Source organism: Brachypodium distachyon, chromosome 5 (assembly GCF_000005505.3).
Source record: "Brachypodium distachyon strain Bd21 chromosome 5, Brachypodium_distachyon_v3.0, whole genome shotgun sequence".
Classification (NCBI taxonomy): Eukaryota; Viridiplantae; Streptophyta; class Magnoliopsida; order Poales; family Poaceae; genus Brachypodium; species Brachypodium distachyon.
The window spans coordinates 11,945,817-11,956,296 of record NC_016135.3 but is presented as its reverse complement, the minus strand read 5'-3'; the positions used below and the strand labels follow the sequence as shown (position 1 = coordinate 11,956,296).

Genomic DNA, 10,480 nt, shown 5'->3' with positions numbered 1-10,480 from the left:
AAACTTAGCATCCGATCAAGGGGGCACAATAGGTACTGACCATATACCAAGTTTGCGTGCACCTTCTTCTGTGCAGATAACCGAGGAAGGAACGGAAGATAATGATGCAGGAGAAAATTCGGGTGCAAACGGTGAAGATTTGAGCCAAAATGGTGAAAATCTCCAACAGCAGACCGGCACAGAACACGGAGGGGATTTGGCGCAGTCTTCGGTGCAATCCTCCTCGGATCACGTGCCAGGAGAAAGTGCGTCCTCCACCAACCAGGCGAGATCCCGTATGAGATCCTCCTCGGGCCGCTCCAACTCCCGCTCGACTCAATCTCCGTCCGCACCAACGGCAAGCGACCATGTGTCTCAGGCTGCGTCGGGTGGTTCTGCCGCACCGAATCCAAGTCCGGGATCCTCTGCATCGACTGCACCTGTGTATCCACCTGTGGCCAAGCGAACCAGGCTCTAACATGGCAAAGTTATGACAAAAATAAGAACTGACGGCACCATTCCGTATGGCTTGTTAAGTGCTTCAGGTGAACCAGATGGTCTACAAGATGCTCTAGAAGATGAGAACTGGAAGAAAGCTATGGATGAAGAGTATGATGCTCTCATGAGAAACAAGACTTGGCACCTTGTTCCTACAAATCAAGGTAAAAATATCATTGATTGCAAGTGGGTGTATAGAATTAAAAGGAAAGCAAATGGAACCATTGATAGATATAAAGCACGTCTAGTAGCAAAAGGTTTTAAACAAAGATATGGCATAGACTATGAGGATACATTTAGTCCTGTTGGTAAAGCCGCTACCATTAGACTTGTAATTGCTATAGCTGTATCCAAAGGATGGGATTTGAGACAGCTAGACGTACAGAATGCGTTTCTTCATGGCATTCTGGAAGAAGAGGTCTAGATGAGGCAACCTCCAGGATATGAAAATGCACATGAACCTTATCATGTTTGCAAACTTGACAAGGCTCTTTATGGGCTTAAACAAGCTCCTAGAGCATGGTACTCAAAGCTAAGTTCAAAGCTCCAAGATCTTGGCTTCAAACCATCCAAGTCAGACACATTCTTGTTCATCTACAATAAGTTAGGTATCACCATGTTTGTGCTTATCTATGTAGATGATATTATTGTTACAAGTTCTTAAAAACAAGCTATTCCTGCATTACTTGAAGACTTGAGATTACACTTCACCCTTAAAGATTTAGGAGATTTGCACTATTTCCTAGGGATAGAGGTTAAGAAATCTAGTGATGGTTTGATGCTATGTCAAGAAAAATATGCTACTGAGTTACTAACAAGGGTCGGTATGAAGGATTGCAAACCAGCCCCCACGCCACTATCCACTTCAAAGAAACTATCAACTTATGAAGGTGAACCTCTAAGTACTGAAGATGGAACAAAGTACAGAAGCATTGTGGGAGCTTTACAATACTTGACCCTCACACGACCTGATATATCTTTCTCTGTTAACAAAGTGTGTCAATACTAGCATGCACCAACATCTGTTCATTGGACACCTGCAAAGAGGATTTTGAGGTACATAAAAGAAATACCGGGCATTGGACTTACTTTCTCTAAATCATCCTCTACTCTTGTGAGTGCCTTTTCAGATGCTGATTGGGCAGGATTTGTTGATGATAGAAAGTCCACCGGTGGGTTTGCTATATTTTTCTTGGACCGAACTTGATCTCATGGAGTGCTAGAAAGCAAGCAACGGTATCAAGATCCAGCACTGAGGCTGAGTACAAGGCGTTGGCCAACGCCACAGCAGAGACTATTTGGGTTGAATCTATCCTTGATGAACTTGGAATCAAGAGAGATCAAGTATCATGTCTTTGGTGTGATAACCTGGGAGCAACCTACTAATCTGCAAACCCGTTGTTCCATGCAAGAACAAAACACATTGAAATAGACTACCATTTTGTACGAGAAAGAGTTGGAAACAAGATGTTGGATATCAGGTTCATATCTTCACAAGATCAAGTGGCTGATGGATTCACCAAGGCATTGCCTGTGAGTAATCTACTCGAGTTTAGACATAATCTCAACTTAAGAAAGGTTTGATTAAGGGGGAGTGTTAGACATAGTTATTGTAACAAACGTCACGGATTGGTATGATGTAAGCCAACCTGACTCCATCCTTATCCCCTGATCTTGTGCACTTGTAACAAACCTGATGTATATCCTTTTGCCATATAAGTATACACCGCGGCCTCCTACGGGAGGTTGGAACGCTTCACAATATCTTATAAGTTCACCTCCGTAGGAAAGTGTTTAAAGAGAACAAGCGAGCACTCTTCAAGTATCGCCCTATTTGACCAAATGATTTCCCTCCCTCTTGGATTGCCTCGATTACGCTCATGTTGTTATAGTGTAGTTGACTACAACACGGTTGCTCTATGTCAAATTTCTTCTTTGGGTTTGCTATAGTGTAGTTGACTGATTTTAAATTAGAGATCAGTCTGAGTCGTTTGACCGTTGAATCTTAATCAAGCGGCAACACTTAAGAGAGGTAGGAGTGGAGATGGCATTTATATCTTGATCAACAGTTCTGACGCGTTAACTTACATTTAAGCTTTTTTTTTCTTAAAATCAGACGACCGAGAAATAGCCGTCACAGTCTTACTTCTTATTATCGTTGTGCTGCTAATATACCGTAATCAGTTGCAACATGAGAAAAAAAGATTCACCTAACATGCCCGTGACTGTCAGCATTTGTCAGCTTGGTGTCCAAATTTTGCGAGGCTGACCACCGATGCGGCTGGCCCAAGATTGGCAACCATGAAAGCCTGCAAGTGGCGGGGGCACCAGGCGGTTGCCCACTACACACAACGCTCTCTGATGCCAACCTTTTCTGCAGGACTATCCGTACATGGGCACGTCACATTTTAAGATGCAGATCACACAGTACAGCATGCTTGCTGCGAGCAATTGATCTCTGCACCTGTACACAGTACCGTTCTATCTTATTAATGCAGTACCCTTGCCCCCACCCCATCCATTCCAGCTTTGCCACTCCCTCCCCTTCTTGGAGTCTTGGTAGATCCACGCAAGATGCATGGCACTGCACTGCACATCTGCTGCTGATGTGTGTGCTTGTTCGCAGCCACTCCTACCGTTTGGTGGCGCTAGCAATAGTGCTCCTCTCTCACCATAGCTTGCTGTTGCAGAGAGGGTGTCCAGCTTTTCACCTTTTCCGTGACCGCCAAGGGTCGCAGGCTGCAGCGTGCAGCAGGCCCCAGGATTGTGGGGAAGGCTAGACTATGCACGTACTCTGGCGTAATAGCGACAGGCTTGAATACAATACTAGTACTGGCAGCGGGAAGCAGTGGCCGTGGGAAGGAAGGGAAAAAAAATGCATGCATGCTGCGTGCAGTGGCCAGCGAGCGAGAGCGCAACAGCTTCCTTGCGTCATGACATGATGCATGGGATGCGCTGATATGCGCAGCATGGCGGGAAGTCTTGCTTGGAAGCAGAGGAGCAACCGGGCGCCCTGTGTGCAATGCATGCGGCCTCCCTACTGTTTTTGTGGAGCGTGCGGCGTGGCATCATGCATCGTCGTCTAGCTAGTCATGGAACGTACCAATCATGCACATTGCCACACACTGTATCATTATGCTCCCTTGATGGACGGGAGCACGCATGTGGTGGATGGATCGACAATTGATGGATTGATGTTTGGCATAGTGATCAGTACTCACTTTACATAATATTTCAAATCAAATTGGTACTGATCATGTTTGAATTGAGCATTTTGAATTTGAATTTGAATTCATTTGAACCAAAACGCCCCAAATTGCCACTTTACAACACTTTAACATTCAAATGCAGGTTTGGTGTGAAAAGGCACCTTATATCTCCATCAGCATGCATCAGGGACCTAAAGAGAAGAAACAGAAAAGGAAGAAAAGCAAAAAGCAGAGAAGAAGCCTTTAGAAGCCGAGCCCTAGTGCAAAAAGGCAGCAAAACGCAAGGATCTGCTTATGTATCAAGGAAGAAAGGAGAAGGACTTAAGTGCATAATGCTAAAAAGGTGAGGTGACAGCCTCATGCAGCTGTGTGAGGGGGAGAGAGGAGTACAAAAGTGCAATGCATCTCTTTCTCGAAGTCTCTCCTCCTGCCCCATCTCCAAGTCAGAAGAAGAACAGTGCTTGAGAAAAAGAAGAGAAGAGAGCACCTTTCCATGGCGTCCAAGATCCAATCCTAACCTATGTTCATAGTTCTAGGCTAAAAATCTATCCCGTACTTCCCTCTGCAACTCTCTGTAATTTTGCTCAAATCCATCTCTTCTTTCTCCCCTATTTCTGTTATAAATTAGCTGTGTTCCTTGCCTCGGATCTGAAATTCTGCCGTGCAAAACTTGTTTATGTTCATGTTAAACTTGTTCCTTATGATGTTTGTGAGGTGTTCCGTGTACTAGATCATCTCCTAATAGTCCCAGTAGCTTGATCCTTGTGGTTGTTGTTACCTAAGTGTTGTTGTTTTTGCTGTCCCTGTTAAATTTTTGTAGTTCTTGTATTTAATCTGTCGATCTGTGTTTGTTCTCGTTAGATCTATGTCTCTATCATGTTCCTAGATGTTTGTGTGTAGATTTAACTTTGCAAAGCAATCACCATGTCCTGCTCTTCTCTAGATCTTTGTTAAAATTCTCTTCTCTGAGTTCTATTCTGAACTTACCTATATTTTGTGTTGATTAGCCTGCTTGATCTGCTCCTAGTCTCCTCAGATCTTTTTCTTGTCTAAAACCTGCTTCAACCACTTGCCCGTACCTTGTTCTTGCTATTCTTCCTTGTTTTAGACCCTTCATCTTTCTAAGATCTTTCCTGTGTAATTTCCTTGCTGTTAAGTTTTGTTTTATCTGTGTCAGTTTTCAGTTTCGTCGGAAACTCTGTTTTCAGTTTTCGAACAGTAAAACCAGAAAATACAAAAAATAGCAGGTCAAATTTAGTTTTCTTTTAAATTTGAATCAAACCAAAGCCAGTGAGTCTAGATTTGAGAAAGCTTGGGTTGCTTAACCATTCCCTGTGAGAACCTCCACAAAACACTATATTTGCATTGATCACATAGATCGAGCCATGGACATCTACGAACTGAGAAGAGAACAGCTGCGAGCACCCAGGCCCAGGGATAGTGGAATCCGAGAGCGGGCACGCCGAGCCATAGGGATCGAGCGGTCAGGGTCAAAATCATAGTAAAAGATGCAAAGCTAGCACGGATGCTTGAAAGGAGGGAAAGGTTGAGGGAGGGAGACACTGGGCACATGCTCGCATGGGATAAAATGCCGGTGTTCGCAGTTGCCGTGGCAAGGTGTGGTCTCCGACGGGAGGTAAGCGTGTCTGACAAAAGATTGCAGTTCCTAGCTGCCTGCTCGAGCAGGGCAGGGAAAAAGCCACCCATCAACACGCTGGCCACTCGTGCCTGCTGCCTGGTGGTGTGCATGGTGCGTCCCCGAGTGGGTTTGGCACGGCGAGAACCATATTTCGTGAGTAAATATCCAGTGCTGTACTGCTGCTCCTTGCCCACCAGAGCGAGTGGAAAATTAAAGTGGCTGGGCGTGGCGCTTTGCCCGGCAGGCAAAACCAGACACCTATCCAAAATGGGACATCGCCTGCCTCCTGAATCATCACGGGGTAAAGATTCCAGCTCTCCTCAGTCCTCGTTACTACTCTCGGTTCTGCCCGATCGATCACGTACGTACGTGGCTTTTCTTGTGGAACATAACATGAGCGATGAGCCGACGTTACTGGTCACCAAGCGGCGAACGCAAGTGGCGCATCCGTATCACAACGAAAGCAATACGGTCGATCGATCACCAGGAGCCCGTGTGCAATACGGCGCGCTCTTCCCGTTTCTGGTCGTGCAGCGCACAGGCATTCACGTCACAGTCGTCCTCTTGCTGGCCGCGGACGAGGACGTATTGGACTCGTCGATCGGGAGATGCGTGTCTGGACCTCCGCGGTCGGTCTTTCCTTCCTTGTCACACTCGCGGCTCACTAGCTCTTTATTTGTGGCTGCTCGTGAAGTCATGTCTTCGAACGAGTTTTCCATGGAGAAACAAGAAATGGACGTGGTGATACGCTGCATGTGGCACTCCCCGTCGGCAAGCACATTACGAATACAAGTTTTCGGAAACGCTGATCCAGCACGCACGTATGAGACTATGAGAGATGAGCAGCCATGAGAGATTAGCTGGAGCTGCCTTCATGTACAGAGATGTGAGAGGTGGTACTGGCTGGTAGGCTCGATGTGTTAAATACTCCTTCCCTCCCGAACCTCCCGAATAAACTGAAAACAAATCCAAGTACCAACGTCCTAATATACAGGGCTAGCTGTCGAGGACCTATACTGGTTGTCCGTCCTAGCGGTACTAGCTTCACGTCGACGGGTCACAGAAACCATGAACAGAGGCGTGCAAAATGAAGCAAGCACATGCATGCTGTCATGCTGTTCGGATGTGCACATGCAGTACAAATAATCCGCGGCGAGGTTTAGGGAAAATCCTTGATAGGTACGTAGAGTGGATGGATATGGTCTAGTATACGGGGATGGGATGAACGGTGACGTTGCCTTGGCAAGAAAATGACTGCCGAACGAACTGGTGATGATGCATACGACCAAGCAAAATTGTCACATCATTTTCGGTCACTTCCTGCTGCTGCTAATCCCTGCTGTATTTCCCTGCTCCCGTTTGTCTCTTTAGATGTATCCGTGTGTGGATGGCTGCTACCTAGCTTGCACATGACAACAAAGCGCTTATCTCGCGCCATGAGTGTGACACCAGTGCTCGTTCCTAATTTGTCGGCCCAGAAATGCCTTGCTCTTCCGGTTGTTGCGATCTTGGGTTTCGACTTGTACTACCATGGTACTCCAAGGTACATGCCGTTAACTGAAACTTTTGAACAGTTTAAACTGAATATGGGTGTGGTAAGACCAAAGCTCAGCATTTTTCATTTCTTTCTTTGTAGTACTACTATTACCATTGTTTCTTAATACAGCTCAAATAGATTTATGAACTTGAATCAAGTCAACTCTTGTTTCTAGCAATTCATACTGATTTAAAAATAAATGCATATGAGCAGTTAAACGGGGTGCGTGAGCCAAGAAAAGAATGAGCTATATTAAACAACGGTTTTGCTATTGAAAAGTTGCTAGTTTTTAGTTAGAGATCATTTGACGTGCATGTGTTTGGCCATCGGATCTTAATCCAACGATAGCACATGGGGAAAGAAAGAGTGGGGATGACCTTCAGATTTTAATCCAACTACTTTGATACATAATTTGAGATTTAACACATTTTTCTTAAAAATTAGACGATTGAAAAATAATCATACCCATTAAACAATTAATACAGTTTGCCATTAAAAAACCTTCCGTTTTTTAGTTAGAAATCAGTCAACGTGCTTAGCCGTTAGATCTTACTCCAACTAGAGCATGTGGGACAGGGAAAAAAAAGAGAGGGTAGCATCCAAATCTTAATCCAATGGGTCTGATGCTTCAACAGAGATTTAAGTTTCGCTTAAAAATCAAACGTGGGAGGTATGGCCACACCCTAAACAAATAAGTAGAAAAACATTATACGAGCGCTATACAATACTTCCTCCGTCCCATAATTCTTGTCAGTGGTACCTCCCGTGTTTCTAAATTTTTGTCGTGATTTTAGTTCAAATCTAAACTAAAATGACAACAATTTAGAAACTGATGGATTATTGAGTAACAGTATTTTTCCAAACGGCTTTTAAGCAGGGAGGGTAGCACGATGTCGTGTGCATAGAGAACAGGATAGCACGTACAATCCCCTCTTCACAAAAAAAATTATTCGTTGTCGTGCCCGGTGTGGACCCAGCCAGCTCTCTATCCCAAAGTCGAGCAAAAACAGTGGTGGGCCCACATGTCTTGGCACTGATTCCCGGATGCGTCTCTCTCTGGGGCGAGGAGAATGATCAGAGCATGGAGCCCACACAGAAACGGCGAAAAGAGGAAAAGGATATTGCCGCGTGGGCCCTGATCTCATCGCTGCCTCGCTCTCGCTCCACTGTCGTCGTCACAAGTTGCACGCCCGGCCGCTGCGTCAAGTGGAAATAGGAAACCGATAAACCAGCGTGGGACCCTGCTGTATGTATCGTACTGGAAAGAGGCCGAAAGTAAGACGTACACGTACTCGAAAAAATTGGGAATACTGGAGTGTACATTGCTGTCGTTTCGCGCCAAGGACGTCGTGGTGACTGGTGCCGTGTATGCATTGCCTTGTTTGCACCTGCTGCTTGCTGTAGTTTCCGCGGCGAGAGATGGAGAGGACACAATCCATCGAGCTGCCAGCCTGCTGCTGGTAATTAATGAATGCGTGCGTTTCTCAATAATAATAATAATTAATGAATGCGTGCAAATCCTGATGACAAAGGACGTTCACCTGTGTATGGTAGCTGGTGCGCAACGGCCCTTGAGCACATGCTTGCGTTGCGCACATAACTGTGCTAGCTCGTGCAAGTAGTAGGGGCCTTCGGGACACCACGATCTACTAATGATCTATACGTACGAAACAGATGATAACACGGGACAAACGTCGCTAGCTGGACCACCGCGATGAAGCATACATTGGTCCTTTCGAGAGTAAAGATACACACGCACTAAATTACTCCGAACAAGATAGCCAGATATATAGGTCTTGGATCATGTGATAATTCATGCGTTGTGCACGTGTCTATCGCGTCGCCAAGATGCTAGAGCTACTCGCAATGATTTTATTACGCTATAGTACTTGTACCGGTGGATGAGCATGCATGGAAAAAGAAATTGAGGAATCCACTGGCAAATCCTTAGCTTGAGCTTTTCGGAGCAACTTGCGCGGCCAGTGGGATCTCCATACGAGCTATACGTACTCTTGCACGTATCACATATAGTTCCGTTCGAGCTTAAACCACGTAGGCCGGCCGCCCTCGATCAGCGAATGCTACTACTCGCATGATTGATGACACCGAAGCCGTAGCCCGCGGGACAAGACAATGGAGCATGCAGGCCCGGCTGGCATGGCCATCAAAGCGCGCTGAAGCCTCGATCCTGCCCATGACTGTTAGGCTACAATTCTACATATAGATGCCAACATGCATGCATGGGGCCGAAAATTGTCATGATGCGGGGCAGATCATACGCAGGAATCAAACGAGCAAACACGGCCGGGAGCCATCGTACGTACCGCCACTTGCTAGCTAATTGGTACCGACCGAGTCGTCAGTGCAGCTAGCTGTGATGCTGTACTCCGGCCGATCTCGAGAGCGTACGGAGCGAAACTCGCTGAGGTCTGGCCAAAGGCCCATTTTGCTCACTGTTTCACCGACGGACGGGTCCATCCAGTGGGTGTCACGACGCAGCCACAGCCGTGCGTTGCAAATTCGGTTCGCACTATGCCAGAACGTGGCATTGGCCCACGATTTTCAGTGGCTGTTCGAGCGAGGCAAAAAAAACACAGCCACTGGTGCTCCACCAGTGGGGTGAAAGATGGTGAAAAGAAAATCACCGTCACTGGTGCTAGGGCTGTGCGCATCCAAGGCCACTGGCGAACCACCAACAGTGGCCGTCCCCACTGGTGAGTCCCAACAGTGGCTGGTTTTCTAGCCTGCGCCACTGATAAGGGGTTACCAGTGGCTGGTTTGTTAGCCTAGACCGGCCACGGTTGACCCCATGGATAACGTTGAAATTTGTAAAAATCATAACTAATTCATAAAAAATCAGAACGATGTGATTTTTTTTTTCTAAAGTCTTCATTCCTATTCTTTAACATGTTGAAACAACAATATCACATGGTGTTTTTCGGAAAAAACGATTTTCCATTTTTTCAATGCAAAAAATGAAGTAATTTGTGAAACAAGTACAATTTTTATGGTTCAAAATGGCACCTATATAATTTTCACACAAAGTATAACATATTTAATTGGCTGTGTCCAAAGAGTTTGACTTTTCTAGCTTTATTGTTACTTTTCCCCATTTAAATGAATTTTTAGCGATTTTGCAAAAGTAATTCAAATTTGAACTACAAGTGTGTGATAGTTTATTCCTAAAAAATTCGAAAAATCATTTTTAGGTACCCAAGTAAGAATTAGGTAAGTTTCACAGAGGGTGTTTAAATATTTAGCATCTTGCTATGAAAAGATGTGCCTACAATGTACACCTCATCTTGCAAAAATTCAAAAACTATGAAAGAATGGTCAAAAAAGTCGGTTCTTTGGCATGGAGTCCTATTATGTGTACTAATTGACATGAAAAATGGTAAACTTGAATTTGACAATTGGTCAAAAAAAATTCTTCACAAAACGGACCATCAAGTATGAATGTTTATGAGTTTCAAGCCAGATGACCAAAGTCACGACCATTGTTATGGGCCTTATGGCATAGTTCACGATAATGAATCCAATTTTTGCATAGAGGTGCATCTTGCCATGCCAAAAAATATTGCCATAGAGTTTTTCAAATTTTTATTATAATTTTGTTTT

The 10,480-nt window shown here is 45.1% G+C and overlaps 1 long non-coding RNA gene across 3 annotated transcripts; it reads right to left on the bottom strand.

The window, feature by feature from the left end:
* Positions 1 to 7,738: 7,738 nt before the first annotated feature.
* On the bottom strand, positions 7,739 to 9,011 carry LOC112269450. 3 transcript variants are annotated; one of them, XR_002961298.1, is made up of 3 exons: positions 8,404 to 9,011; positions 8,155 to 8,319; positions 7,739 to 8,059 (listed from the first exon to the last, which is right to left on the bottom strand). It is a non-coding gene; the product is annotated as an uncharacterized LOC112269450 (long non-coding RNA). The 3 variants fall into 3 exon arrangements; XR_002961297.1 differs by having other exon boundaries at positions 8,155 to 8,316; XR_002961296.1 differs by having other exon boundaries at positions 8,155 to 8,313.
* Between the last annotated feature and the right edge of the window lie 1,469 nt (positions 9,012 to 10,480).